Source organism: Chiloscyllium plagiosum, unplaced genomic scaffold (genome assembly GCF_037043375.1).
Source record: "Chiloscyllium plagiosum isolate Xiang-an unplaced genomic scaffold, Cpla_swu_hap1 HiC_scaffold_45, whole genome shotgun sequence".
Lineage (NCBI taxonomy): Eukaryota > Metazoa > Chordata > Chondrichthyes > Orectolobiformes > Hemiscylliidae > Chiloscyllium > Chiloscyllium plagiosum.
In genome coordinates this window covers 55273988-55287639 of record NW_028270183.1, presented here as the reverse complement: position 1 = coordinate 55287639, position 13652 = coordinate 55273988, and positions in this window count along the sequence as shown.

The window sequence follows — 13652 nt, the reverse complement described above, 5'->3', positions numbered from 1 at the left end:
TGAGAGAGTGAATGAATGAGAGAATGATAAAAGTGACAGTGATTGAGTGTGAGAGATGAGAGAGTGAGTGAGTGTAAGATTGTGAGTGAGAGAGAATGAGAGTGAGACAGTGAGAGTGTGAGTGAGTGAGTTATTGACAGTGTGAGAGAGTGACTGAGTTTGATTGTGTTTGTGATTGTGAGAGTGAGAGTGACAGTATGAGAGTGAGAGTTAGACTGTGAGATTGAGAGTGTGAGAGTGAAAGTGAGAATGACTGTGAGTGAGAGTAAGAGTGAGTTTGTGAGAGTGAGAGTGAGAGAGACCGTGATATTTTGTGAGAGTGTGAGAGAGTGAGAGTGTGTGAGTTTGAGAGTGTGAGAATGTATGAGAGTATGAGAGTGAAAGAGTGAAAGAGTCAGAGAGTGAGAGTGTGAGAGAGTGAGAGTGTGAGAGAGTGAGAGTGTGAGACAGTGAGAGTGTGAGAGAGTGAGTGATTGAGAGTGTGAGAGAGTGTGATAGTATGAGAGAGTGAGAGATGAAAGTGTGAGAGAGTGAGAGAGTGAGAGTGTGCGAGTGAGAGAGAGTATTTGAGTATGAATGTGAGATAGTGAAAGAGTGAGAGAATGAGAAAATGAGAGAGAGAGTGTGTCAGAGATGAGAGAGTGAGAGAGTGTGATATTGTAAGTGAGAGAGAATGAGAGTGTGAGACAGTGAGAGTGTGAGAGAATGTGAGAGTATGAGAGAGTGAGAGTGTGAAAGTGTAAGAGTGTGAGAGAGTGAGAGTGTGAGAGTGCGAGAGTGTGAGAGAGTGAGAGAGTGAGAGTGTGAGAGAATGTGAGAGTGAGTGTGTGAGAAAGTGAGAGGTGAGTGTTTGAGCGTGAGAGAGTGAGTGTGAGAGTGTGAGAGATTGAGAGTGTGAGATTGTGAGAGATTGAGAGAGTGTGAGAGAGTGAGAGAGTGAGGGAGTGAGAGAGTGAAAGAGTGAGATAGCGGGAGAGTGTGAGTGTGAGAGTTTGAGATAGTGAGAGTCTGATAGTGTGAAAGAGTGAGAGAGTGAGAGTGTGAGAGTGTGAGAGAGTCAGTTTGACAGTGACAGTGACAGTGTGTGTGAGTGACAGAGTGAGAGTGAGAGAGCGGGTGAGAATGAGAGTGACAGCGATATTGAGTGAATGTGAGAGAGCCAGAGTGTGAGAGTTTGTGAGACTGAGAGTGAAAGAGACAATGAGAGTGAAAGAGTGAAAGAGTCAAAGAGTGAGAGTATGAGGGTGTGAGAGTGTGAGAGCGTGAGCGAGTGTGAGAGAGGAAGTGAGTGTGAGAGAGCGAGAGTATGAGAGAGTGACAGTGTGAGAGCGTTAGAGTGTGAGAGAGTGAGAGTGTGAGATAGTGAGAGAGTATGAGAGTGTGAGCCTGAGAGAGTGAGAGTGTGTGAGAGTGAGAGTGTGAGAGCGTGAGAATGTGAGAGAGTGAGAGAGTGAGTGTGTTCGAGTGTGATTGAGCGAGAGAGTGAGAGAGTATGAGAGTATGAGTGTGAGAGAGTGAATGAATGAGAGAATGATAAAAGTGACAGTGATTGAGTGTGAGAGATGAGAGAGTGAGTGAGTGTAAGATTGTGAGTGAGAGAGAATGAGAGTGAGACAGTGAGAGTGTGAGTGAGTGAGTTATTGACAGTGTGAGAGAGTGACTGAGTTTGATTGTGTTTGTGATTGTGAGAGTGAGAGTGATAGTATGAGAGTGAGAGTTAGACTGTGAGATTGATAGTGTGAGAGTGAAAGTGAGAATGAATGTGAGTGAGAGTAAGAGTGAGTTTGTGAGAGTGAGAGTGAGAGAGACCGTGATATTTTGTGAGAGTGTGAGAGAGTGAGAGTGTGTGAGTTTGAGAGTGTGAGAATGTATGAGAGTATGAGAGTGAAAGAGTGAAAGAGTCAGAGAGTGAGAGTGTGAGAGAGTGAGAGTGTGAGAGAGTGAGAGTGTGAGACAGTGAGAGTGTGAGAGAGTGAGTAATTGAGAGTGTGAGAGAGTGTGATAGTATGAGAGAGTGAGAGATGAAAGTGTGAGAGAGTGAGAGAGTGAGAGTGTGCGAGTGAGAGAGAGTATTTGAGTATGAATGTGAGATAGTGAAAGAGTGAGAGAATGAGAGAGAGAGTGTGTCAGAGATGAGAGAGTGAGAGAGTGTGATATTGTAAGTGAGAGAGAATGAGAGTGTGAGACAGTGAGAGTGTGAGAGAGTGTGAGAGTATGAGAGAGTGAGAGTGTGAAAGTGTAAGAGTGTGAGAGAGTGAGAGTGTGAGAGTGCGAGAGTGTGAGAGAGTGAGAGAGTGAGAGTGTGAGAGAATGTGAGAGTGAGTGAGAGTGTGAGAAAGTGAGAGGTGAGTGTTTGAGCGTGAGAGAGTGAGTGTGAGAGTGTGAGAGATTGAGAGTGTGAGATTGTGAGAGATTGAGAGAGTGTGAGAGAGTGAGAGAGTGAGGGAGTGAGAGAGTGAAAGAGTGAGAGAGCGGGAGAGTGTGAGTGTGAGAGTTTGAGATAGTGAGAGTCTGATAGTGTGAAAGAGTGAGAGAGTGAGAGTGTGAGAGAGTCAGTTTGACAGTGACAGTGACAGTGTGTGTGAGTGACAGAGTGAGAGTGAGAGAGCGAGTGAGAATGAGAGTGACAGCGATATTGAGTGAATGTGAGAGAGCCAGAGTGTGAGAGTTTGTGAGACTGAGAGTGTAAGAGACTATGAGAGTGAACGAGTGAAAGAGTCAAAGAGTGAGAGTATGAGGGTGTGAGAGTGTGAGAGAGTGAGAGAGTGAGAGTGTGAGAGCGTTAGAGTGTGAGAGAGTGAGAGTGTGAGAGAGTGAGAGTGTGAGAGAGTTTGATGGAGGGAGAGTGTGAGAGAGTATTTGAGTATGAGTGTGAGATAGTGAAAGAGTGAGATAATGACAAAGTGAGAGAGAGAGAGGGTGAGAGCGAGAGAGTCAGAGAGTGTGTGAGTGTGAGAGTTACTCAGTGTGATTGTGTTTGTGATTGTGAGAGCGAGAGTGTGAGAGTGAGTGATAGTGAGAGTATGAGAGTGACTGTGACAGCGATAGTGACAGTGTGTTAGAGTGTGATTGAGAGTGTGAGAGTGAGATTGAGAGTGTGCGAGTGACAGTGAGTGAGAGTGAGAGTGTGAGAGTGAGAGTGAGTTTGTGAGAGTGAGATTGAGTGACAGTGACAGTGACAGTGAGTGTGAGTGAGAGTGTGAGAATCAGAGTGAGAGTGACAGTGACAGTGAGTGAAAGAATGAGAGAGGGAGAGTGTGAGTCTGACTGAGTGCGACTGTGTTCGCGATTGTGAGAGTGATAGTGAGAATGAGAGAGTGAGAATGAGCGAGAGAGTGTGAGAGTGAGAGAGTGTGAGAGTGTGAGAGAGTGAGAGTGTGAGAGTGTGAGATAGTGAGAGAGTATGAGAGTTAGAGAGTGAGAGTGTGTGAGAGAGAGTGTGAGATGGTGAGAGAGTGAGAGTATGAGAGAGTGAGAGAGTGTGAGAGTGAGAGTGTGAGAGAACGAGAGAGTGAGAGAGTATAAGAGTATGAGATTGAGAGTGTGAGAGTGTGAGAGAGTGAGAGTGTGAGACAGTGAGAGTGTGAGAGCGTTAGAGTGTGAGAGAGTGAGAGAGTGAGAGTGTGAGAGTGTGAGAGAGTGAGAGTGTGAGAGAGTGTGAGAGAGTGAGAGTGTGAGAGTGTGAGAGTGAGAGAGTGAGAGAGTGTGAGAGGGTGAGAGTGTGAGACACTGAGAGAGTGTGAGTGTGAGGGAGTGAGAGAGTGTGAGAGTGAGAGTGTGAGAGAGTGAGAGAGAGTGTGAGAGTGTGAGAGTGTGAGAGAGTGAGTTTGACAGTGACAGTGACAGTGCGTGAGAGTGTGAGAGTGAGAGAGCGAGAGTGACAGTGCGAGTGAGAATGAGAGTGACAGCGGTATTGAGTAAGAGTGTGAGAGAGAGAGAGTGTGAAAGTTTGAGAGAGTGAGAGTTCATGAGAGTATGAGAGTGAAAGAGGGAAAGAGTCAGAGAGTGAGAGAATGAGAGTGTGAGAGTGTGGGAGAGTGATAGAGTGAGAGTGTGAGAGTGTGAGAGTGTGAGAGAGTGTAAGAGACTGAGAGTGTGAGAGAGTGACAGTTTGAGAGTGTGAGAGAGTGAGAGAGTGAGAGTGTGAGAGTGTGCGAGAGTGAGAGAGTGAGAGAAGGTGAGAGTGTGAGAGAGTGTGAGAGTGTGAGATAGTGAGAGAGTATGAGAGTATGAGAGTGTGAGATAGTGAGAGAGTATGAGATTATGAGACTGAGAGAGTGAGAGTGTGTGAGAGTGAAAGTCTGAGAGAATGAGTGTGTGAGACAGTGAGAGAGTGGGAGAGTGAGAGTGTGAGAGAGCGAGGGAGTGAGACAGTATGAGAGTATGAGTGTGAGAGAGTGAAAGAGTGAGAGAATGAGAAAGTGAGAGAGAGAGTGTGATAGATGAGAGAGTGTGAGATTGTCAGTGAGAGAGAATGAGAGTGTGAGACAGTGAGAGTGTGCGTGAGTGAGTGATTGAGAGTATGAGAGAGTGTGAGAGTATGAGTGTGAGAGTGAGAGTTAGACTGTGAGAGTGAGTGTGTGTGTGTGTGTGAGTGGCAGTGAGAGTGACTGTGAGTGTGAGTGAGAGTGTGAGAGAGTTAGAGTGTGAGAGTGGGAGAGAGAGAGTATGAGAGTGAGAGAGTGAGAGAGTTAGAGAGTGAAATGGTGAAAGAGTCAGAGAGTGAGAGTGAGAGTTTGAGAGAGTGAGAGTGTAAGAGTGTGAGAGTGTGCAAGAGTACGAGTGTGAGAATGTCATAGAGTGAGAGAGTGTGAGAGAGAGTGAGAGTGAGGGAGTGAGAGAGTGAAAGAGTGTGAAAGTGTGAGAGTGAGAGTGTGAGAGAGTGAGAGTCTGAGACAGTGAGAGAGTATGAGTGTGAGAGATTGAGAGAGTGTGAGAATGTGAGAGTGTGAGAGAGTGAGAGAGTGAGAGAGTATGAGAGTATGACAGAGTGAGAGTGTGAAAGTGTGAGAGAGTAAGAGAGTGAGAGTGTGAGAGAGTGAGATAATGAGAGAGTGAGAGATTGTGAGAGTGTGTGAGAGTGTGAGAGAGTAAGAGTGTGACAAAATGAGAGTGTGAGAGAGTGTGAGTGTGAGAGCGTGAGATAGTGAGTGTGAGAGTGAGAGTGAGAGTGTGAGACAGTGACAGTGTGAGAGAGTGAGAGTGTGAGAATGTGAGAGAGTGAGATAGTGTGAGAGAGTGAGAGAGTGAGGGAGTGAGAGAGTGAGAGTGTAAGAGTGTGAGAGTGTGAAAGAATGAGAGTGTGAGAGAGTGAGAGAGTATGAGAGTGAGAGAGTGCCGAGTGAGAGATTGAGAGAGAGTGAGAGTGTGAGAGTGTGAGAGAGTGAGAGTGTGAAAGTGTGAGAGAGAGAGAGAGAGAGTGTGAGAGTGTGATAGAGTATGAGAGTGAGAGAGTGAAAGAGTGAGAGTGTGAGAGAGTGAGAGTGTCAGAGAGTGAGAGCGTGAGAGATTGTGAGAGTGTGAGAGTGTGAAGGTGTGAGAGAGTGAGAGAGTGAGAGTGTGAGGGAGTGAGAGAGTATGAGAGAGTGAGATATTGTGAGTGAGAGAGAATGAGAGTGTGAGACAGTGAGAGTGTGAGAGAGTGAGTGATTGAGAGTGTGAGAGAGTGTGAGAGTATGAGAGAGTGAGAGTGTGAAGGTGTGAGAGAGTGAGAGTGTGAGAGAGTGAGAGAGTGTGAGAGTGTGAGAGAGTGAGAGAGTGTGAGAGTGGGTGAGCGTGTGAGTGAGTGAGAGTGTGAGAAAGTGAGAGTGTGAGTGTGAGAGCGTTAGAGAGTGAGTGTGAGAGTGTTAGAGTGTGAGAGATTGAGAGTGTGTTACTGTGAGAGATTGATAGAGTGTGAGAGAATGAGGGAGTGAGGGAGTGAGAGAGTGAAAGAGTGAGAAAGCGAGCAAGTGTGAATGTGAGAGTTTGAGAGAACGAGAGTCTGATAGTGTGAGAGAGTGAGAGAGTGAGATTGTGAGAGTGAGAGAGAGTGGGTTTGACAGTGACAGTGACAGTGTGTGAGAGTGTGAGAGTGAAAGAGTGAGAGTGAGAGTGCGAGTGAGAATGAGAGTGACAGCGATATTGAGTGCGAGTGTGAGAGAGCGAGAGTGTGAGAGTTTGAGAGAATGAGAGTGTAAGAGAGTATGAGAGGGAAAGAGTGAAAGTCAGGGAGAGAGAATGAGAGTGTGAGAGAGTGAGACTGTGAGAGCGTTAGAGTGTGAGAGAGTGAGAGTGTGAGAGAGTGAGAGAGTGAGAGAGTGTGAGAGTGTAAGAGAGCGAGAGTGTGAGAGAGTGAGAGTGTGTGAGCGTTAGAGTGTGAGAGAGTGAGAGTTGAGACTGTGAGAGTGTGAGCTAGTGAGAGAGTATGAGAGTATGAGACTGAGAGCGTGAGAGTGTGTGAGAAGGTGAGAATGTGAGAGAGTGAGAGTGTGAGAGTGCGAGGGAGCGAGAGAGTGAGAGAGTATGAGAGTATGAGTGTGAGAGAGTGAAAGAGTGAGAGAATGAGAAAGTGACAGAGAGAGAGAGTGTGAGAGATGAGAGAGTGAGAGAGTGTAATGTTGTGTGTGAGAGAGTTTGAGAGTGTGAGACAGTAAGAGTGTGTGAGTGTGAGAGTGAGAGTGTGAGAGTGACTGAGTTTGATTGTGTTTGTTATTGTGAGAGTGAGAGTATGAGAGTGAGAGTTAGACGGTGAGAGTGAGAGTGTGAGTGTGAAAGTGAGAGTAACTGTGAGCGATTGAGTGCGAGAGAGTGAGAGAGTGTGAGAGTGAGAGCGTGAGAGAGTGTGAGAGTGTGAGAGTGTGAGAGTGTGCGAGTGTGAGAGAGTGAGAGAGTATGAGAGTATGAGAGTGAGAGAGTGAGAGTGTGTGAGAGCGAGAGAGTGAGAGAGTATGAGAGTATGAGTGTGAGAGAGTGAAAGAGTGAGAGAATGAAAAGTGACAGAGAGTGTGAGAGATGAGAGAGTGAGACAGTGTAAGATTGTGAGTGAGAGAGAATGAGAGTCTGAGACAGTGAGGGTGTGTGAGTGTGAGAGTGAGAGTGTGTGAGAGTGACTGAGTTTGATTGTGTTTGTGATTGTGAGAGTGAGATTATGTGAGTGAGAGTTAGATGGTGAGAGTGAGAGTGTGAGTGTGAAAGTGAGAGTGACTGTGAGTGAGAGTGAGTGCGAGAGAGTGAGAGAGTGTGACAGTGTGAGAGTGTGAGAGTTTGAGAGAGTGAGAGTGTGAGAGTGAGTGAGAGAGTGAGAAAGTGAGTGTGAGTGCGTGAGAGACTGTGTGTGATAGTGTGAGAGATTGCGATTGAGAGAGTGTGAGAGAGTGAGAGAGTGAGGGAGTGAGAGAATGAGGGAGTGAGAGAGCGAGAGAGTGTGAGTGTGAGAGTTTGGGAGAGTGAGAGTCTCATAGTGTAAGAGAGTGAGAGAGTGAGAGAGTGTGAGAGTGAGAGTGTGAGAGTGTGAGAGAGTGAGTTTGACAATGATAGTGACAGTGTGTCTGAGTGTGAGAGTGAGAGTGAGAATGAGAGTGACAGCGATATTGAGTGAGAGTGTGAGAGAGCGAGAGTGTGAGAGTTTGTGAGACTGAGAGTGTAAGAGAGTATGAGAGTGAAAGAGTCAAATAGTCAAAGAGTGAGAGTATGAGGGAGTGAGAGTGTGAGAGAGTGAGAGAGTGAGAAAGTGAGAATGTGAGAGCGTTAGAGTGTGAGAGAGGGAGAGAGTGTGCAAGTGTGAGAGAGCGAGATGTGAGAGAGTGAGAGTGTGAGAGCGTTAGAGTGTGAGAGAGTGAGAGTGTGAGCCTGAGAGAGTGAGAGTGTGGGAGAGTGAGAGTGTGAGAGGGTGAGTATGTGAGAGAGTGAGAGAGCGAGAGTGTTAGAGTGTGATTGGGCGAGAGAGTGAGAGAGTATGAGTGTATGACTGTGAGAGAGTGAATGAGTGGGAGAATGATAAAAGTGACAGTGATTGATTGTGAGAGATGAGAGAGTGAGAGAGTGTAAGATTGTGAGTGAGAGAGAATGAGAGTGTGAGACAGTGAGAGTGTGTGAGTGAGAAAGTGAGAGTGTGTGAGAGTGACTGAGTTTGGTTGTGTTTGTGATTGTGAGAGTGAGAGTGATAGTATGAGAGTGAGAGTTAGACTGTGAGATTGAGAGTGTGAGAGGGAAAGTGAGAATGACTGTGAGTGAGAGTGAGAGTGAGTGTGTGAGAGTGAGAGTGCGAGAGACCGTGATATTTTCTGAGAGAGTGAGAGAGTGTGAGTGTGAGTGAGAGAGTGAGAAAGTGAGAGTGTAAGTGTGAGGGCCTGAGAGACTGAGTGTGAGAGTGTGAGAGATTGAGATTGAGAGAGTTTGAGAGAGTGAGAGAGTGAGGGAGTGAGAGAGTGAAAGAGTGAGAGACCGAGAGAGTGTGAGTGTGAGAGTTTGAGAGAGTGAGAGTCTGATAGTGTGAGAGTGAGAGAGTGAGTGAGAGTGTGAGAGTGTGACAGAGTGAGTGTGAGAGTGTGAGAGATTGAGATTGATCGAGTGTGAGAGAGTGAGAGAGTGAGTGAGTGAGAGAGTGAAAGACTGAGAGAGCGAGAGAGTTTGAGTGTGAGAGATTGAGAGAGTGAGAGTTTGATAGTGTGAGAGAGTGAGTTTGACAGTGACAGTGACAGTGTGTGTGAGTGTGAGAGTGAGAGTGAGAGTGCGAGTGAGAATGAGAGTGACAGCGATATTGAGTGAGAGTGTGAGAGAGCGAGAGTGTGAGAGTTTGAGAGACTGAGAGTGTAAGAGACTATGAGAGTGAAAGAGTGGAAGAGTCAAAGAGTGAGAGTATGAGGGTGTGAGATTGTGAGAGTGAGAGAGTGCGATTGTGAGAGTGTGAGAGTGTGAGAGCGTTAGAGTGTGAGAGAGTGAGAGTGTGAGAGTCTGAGAGTGTGAGAGCGTGAGCGAGTGTGAGAGAGGAAGTGAGTGTGAGAGAGCGAGAGTATGAGAGAGTGACAGTGTGAGAGCGTTAGAGTGTGAGAGAGTGAGAGTGTGAGATAGTGAGAGAGTATGAGAGTGTGAGCCTGAGAGAGTGAGAGTGTGTGAGAGTGAGAGTGTGAGAGCGTGAGAATGTGAGAGAGTGAGAGAGTGAGTGTGTTCGAGTGTGATTGAGCGAGAGAGTGAGAGAGTATGAGAGTATGAGTGTGAGAGAGTGAATGAATGAGAGAATGATAAAAGTGACAGTGATTGAGTGTGAGAGATGAGAGAGTGAGAGAGTGTAAGATTGTGAGTGAGAGAGAATGAGAGTGTGAGACAGTGAGAGTGTGTGAGTGAGAGAGTGAGAGTGTGTGAGAGTGACTGAGTTTGGTTGTGTTTGTGATTGTGAGAGTGAGAGTGATAGTATGAGAGTGAGAGTTAGACTGTGAGATTGAGAGTGTGAGAGTGAAAGTGAGAATGACTGTGAGTGAGAGTAAGAGTGAGTTTGTGAGAGTGAGAGTGAGAGAGACCGTGATATTTTGTGAGAGTGTGAGAGAGTGAGAGTGTGTGAGTTTGAGAGTGTGAGAATGTATGTGAGTATGAGAGTGAAAGAGTGAAAGAGTCAGAGAGTGAGAGTGTGAGAGAGTGAGAGTGTGAGAGAGTGAGAGTGTGAGACAGTGAGAGTGTGAGAGAGTGAGTGATTGAGAGTGTGAGAGAGTGTGATAGTATGAGAGAGTGAGAGATGAAAGTGTGAGAGAGTGAGAGAGTGAGAGTGTGCGAGTGAGAGAGAGTATTTGAGTATGAATGTGAGATAGTGAAAGAGTGAGAGAATGAGAAAATGAGAGAGAGAGTGTGTCAGAGATGAGAGAGTGAGAGAGTGTGATATTGTAAGTGAGAGAGAATGAGAGTGTGAGACAGTGAGAGTGTGAGAGAGTGTGAGAGTATGAGAGAGTGAGAGTGTGAAAGTGTAAGAGTGTGAGAGAGTGAGAGTGTGAGAGTGCGAGAGTGTGAGAGAGTGAGAGAGTGAGAGTGTGAGAGAATGTGAGAGTGAGTGAGAGTGTGAGAAAGTGAGAGGTGAGTGTTTGAGCGTGAGAAAGTGAGTGTGAGAGTGTGAGAGATTGAGAGTGTGAGATTGTGAGAGATTGAGAGAGTGTGAGAGAGTGAGAGAGTGAGGGAGTGAGAGAGTGAAAGAGTGAGAGAGCGGGAGAGTGTGAGTGTGAGAGTTTGAGATAGTGAGAGTCTGATAGTGTGAAAGAGTGAGAGAGTGAGAGTGTTGAGAGTGTGAGAGGGTCAGTTTGACAGTGACAGTGACAGTGTGTGTGAGTGACACAGTGAGAGTGAGAGAGCGAGTGAGAATGAGAGTGACAGCGATATTGAGTGAATGTGAGAGAGCCAGAGTGTGACAGTTTGTGAGACTGAGAGTGTAAGAGACTATGAGAGTGAAAGAGTGAAAGAGTCAAAGAGTGAGAGTATGAGGGTGTGAGAGTGTGAGAGAGTGAGAGAGTGAGAGTGTGAGAGCGTTAGAGTGTGAGAGAGTGAGAGTGTGAGAGAGTGAGAATGTGAGAGAGTGAAAGAGTGAGAGACTGAGAGCGTGAGAGAGTGTGAGAGTGTGAGAGTGAGAAAGTGTGAGAGTGTGAGTGAGTGAGAGTTTGAGAGTGTGAGAGTGTGAGAGAGTATGAGTGTGAGAGACTGAGAGTGTGTGAGAGCGAGAGTGTGAGAGAGTGAGAGTGTGAGATTGTGAGATAGTGAGAGAGATTGATAGAGGGAGAGTGTGAGAGAGTATTTGAGTATGAGTGTGAGATAGTGAAAGAGTGAGATAATGACAAAGTGAGAGAGAGAGAGGGTGAGAGCGAGAGAGTCAGAGAGTGTGTGAGTGTGAGAGTTACTCAGTGTGATTGTGTTTGTGATTGTGAGAGCGAGAGTGTGAGAGTGAGTGATAGTGAGAGTATGAGAGTGACTGTGACAGCGATAGTGACAGTGTGTTAGAGTGTGATTGAGAGTGTGAGAGTGAGATTGAGAGTGTGCGAGTGACAGTGAGTGAGAGTGAGAGTGAGAGTGTGAGAGTGAGAGTGAGTTTGTGAGAGTGAGATTGAGTGACAGTGACAGTGACAGTGAGTGTGAGTGAGAGTGTGAGAATCAGAGTGAGAGTGACAGTGACAGTGAGTGAAAGAATGAGAGAGTGAGAGTGTGAGACTGACTGAGTGCGACTGTGTTCGCGATTGTGAGAGTGATAGTGAGAATGAGAGAGTGAGAATGAGCGAGAGAGTGTGAGAGTGAGAGAGTGTGAGAGTGTGAGAGAGTGAGAGTGTGAGATAGTGAGAGAGTATGAGAGTTAGAGAGTGAGAGTGTGTGAGAGAGAGTGTGAGATGGTGAGAGAGTGAGAGTATGAGAGAGTGAGAGAGTGTGAGAGTGAGAGTGTGAGAGAACGAGAGAGTGAGAGAGTATAAGAGTATGAGATTGAGAGTGTGAGAGTGTGAGAGAGTGAGAGTGTGAGACAGTGAGAGTGTGAGAGCGTTAGAGTGTGAGAGAGTGAGAGAGTGAGAGTGTGAGAGTGTGAGAGAGTGAGAGTGTGAGAGAGTGTGAGAGAGTGAGAGTGTGAGAGTGTGAGAGTGAGAGAGTGAGAGAGTGTGAGAAGGTGAGAGGGTGAGACACTGAGAGAGTGTGAGTGTGAGGGAGTGAGAGAGTGTGAGAGTGAGAGTGTGAGAGAGTGAGAGAGAGTGTGAGAGTGTGAGAGAGTGAGTTTGACAGTGACAGTGACAGTGCGTGAGAGTGTGAGAGTGAGAGAGCGAGAGTGACAGTGCGAGTGAGAATGAGAGTGACAGCGGTATTGAGTAAGAGTGTGAGAGAGTGAGAGTGTGAGAGTTTGAGAGAGTGAGAGTTCATGGGAGTATGAGAGTGAAAGAGGGAAAGAGTCAGAGAGTGAGAGAATGAGAGTGTGAGAGTGTGGGAGAGTGATAGAGTGAGAGTGTGAGAGTGTGAGAGTGTGAGAGAGTGACAGTTTGAGAGTGTGAGAGAGTGAGAGAGTGAGAGAGTGAGAGTGTGCGAGAGTGAGAGAGTGAGAGAAGGTGAGAGTGTGAGAGAGTGTGAGAGTGTGAGATAGTGAGAGAGTATGTGAGTATGAGACTGAGAGAGTGAGAGTGTGTGAGAGTGAAAGTCTGAGAGAATGAGAGTGTGAGACAGTGAGAGAGTGGGAGAGTGAGAGTGTGAGAGAGCGAGGGAGTGAGACAGTATGAGAGTATGAGTGTGAGAGAGTGAAAGAGTGAGAGAATGAGAAAGTGAGAGAGAGAGTGTGATAGATGAGAGAGTGTGAGATTGTGAGTGAGAGAGAATGAGAGTGTGAGACAGTGAGAGTGTGCGTGAGTGAGTGATTGAGAGTATGAGAGAGTGTGAGAGTATGAGTGTGAGAGTGAGATTTAGACTGTGAGAGTGAGTGTGTGTGTGTGTGTGGCAGTGAGAGTGACTGTGAGTGTGAGTGAGAGTGTGAGAGAGTTAGAGTGTGAGAGTGGGAGAGAGAGAGTATGAGAGTGAGAGAGTGAGAGAGTGGGAGAGTGAAATGGTGAAAGAGTCAGAGAGTGAGAGTGTGAGAGTGTGAGAGAGTGAGAGAGTGCGAGAATGTGAGAGTGTTGGAGTGTGAGAGTGAGAATGTGTGAGAGTGTGATAGAGTGAGAGTGTGAGAGAGAGAGCGTGAGAGAGTGTGAGAGTGTGAGAGTCTGAGAGTGTGAGAGCGTGAGCGAGTGTGAGAGAGGAAGTGAGTGTGAGAGAGCGAGAGTATGAGAGAGTGACAGTGTGAGAGCGTTAGAGTGTGAGAGAGTGAGAGTGTGAGATAGTGAGAGAGTATGAGAGTGTGAGCCTGAGAGAGTGAGAGTGTGTGAGAGTGAGAGTGTGAGAGCGTGAGAATGTGAGAGAGTGAGAGAGTGAGTGTGTTCGAGTGTGATTGAGCGAGAGAGTGAGAGAGTATGAGAGTATGAGTGTGAGAGAGTGAATGAATGAGAGAATGATAAAAGTGACAGTGATTGAGTGTGAGAGATGAGAGAGTGAGTGAGTGTAAGATTGTGAGTGAGAGAGAATGAGAGTGAGACAGTGAGAGTGTGAGTGAGTGAGTTATTGAGAGTGTGAGAGAGTGACTGAGTTTGATTGTGTTTGTGATTGTGAGAGTGAGAGTGATAGTATGAGAGTGAGAGTTAGACTGTGAGATTGAGAGTGTGAGAGTGAAAGTGAGAATGACTGTGAGTGAGAGTAAGAGTGAGTTTGTGAGAGTGAGAGTGAGAGAGACCGTGATATTTTGTGAGAGTGTGAGAGAGTGAGAGTGTGTGAGTTTGAGAGTGTGAGAATGTATGAGAGTATGAGAGTGAAAGAGTGAAAGAGTCAGAGAGTGAGAGTGTGAGAGAGTGAGAGTGTGAGAGCGTGAGAGTGTGAGACAGTGAGAGTGTGAGAGAGTGAGTGATTGAGAGTGTGAGAGAGTGTGATAGTATGAGAGAGTGAGAGATGAAAGTGTGAGAGAGTGAGAGAGTGAGAGTGTGCGAGTCAGAGAGAGTATTTGAGTATGAATGTGAGATAGTGAAAGAGTGAGAGAATGAGAAAATGAGAGAGAGAGTGTGTCAGAGATGAGAGAGTGAGAGAGTGTGATATTGTAAGTGAGAGAGAATGAGAGTGTGAGACAGTGAGAGTGTGAGAGAGTGTGAGAG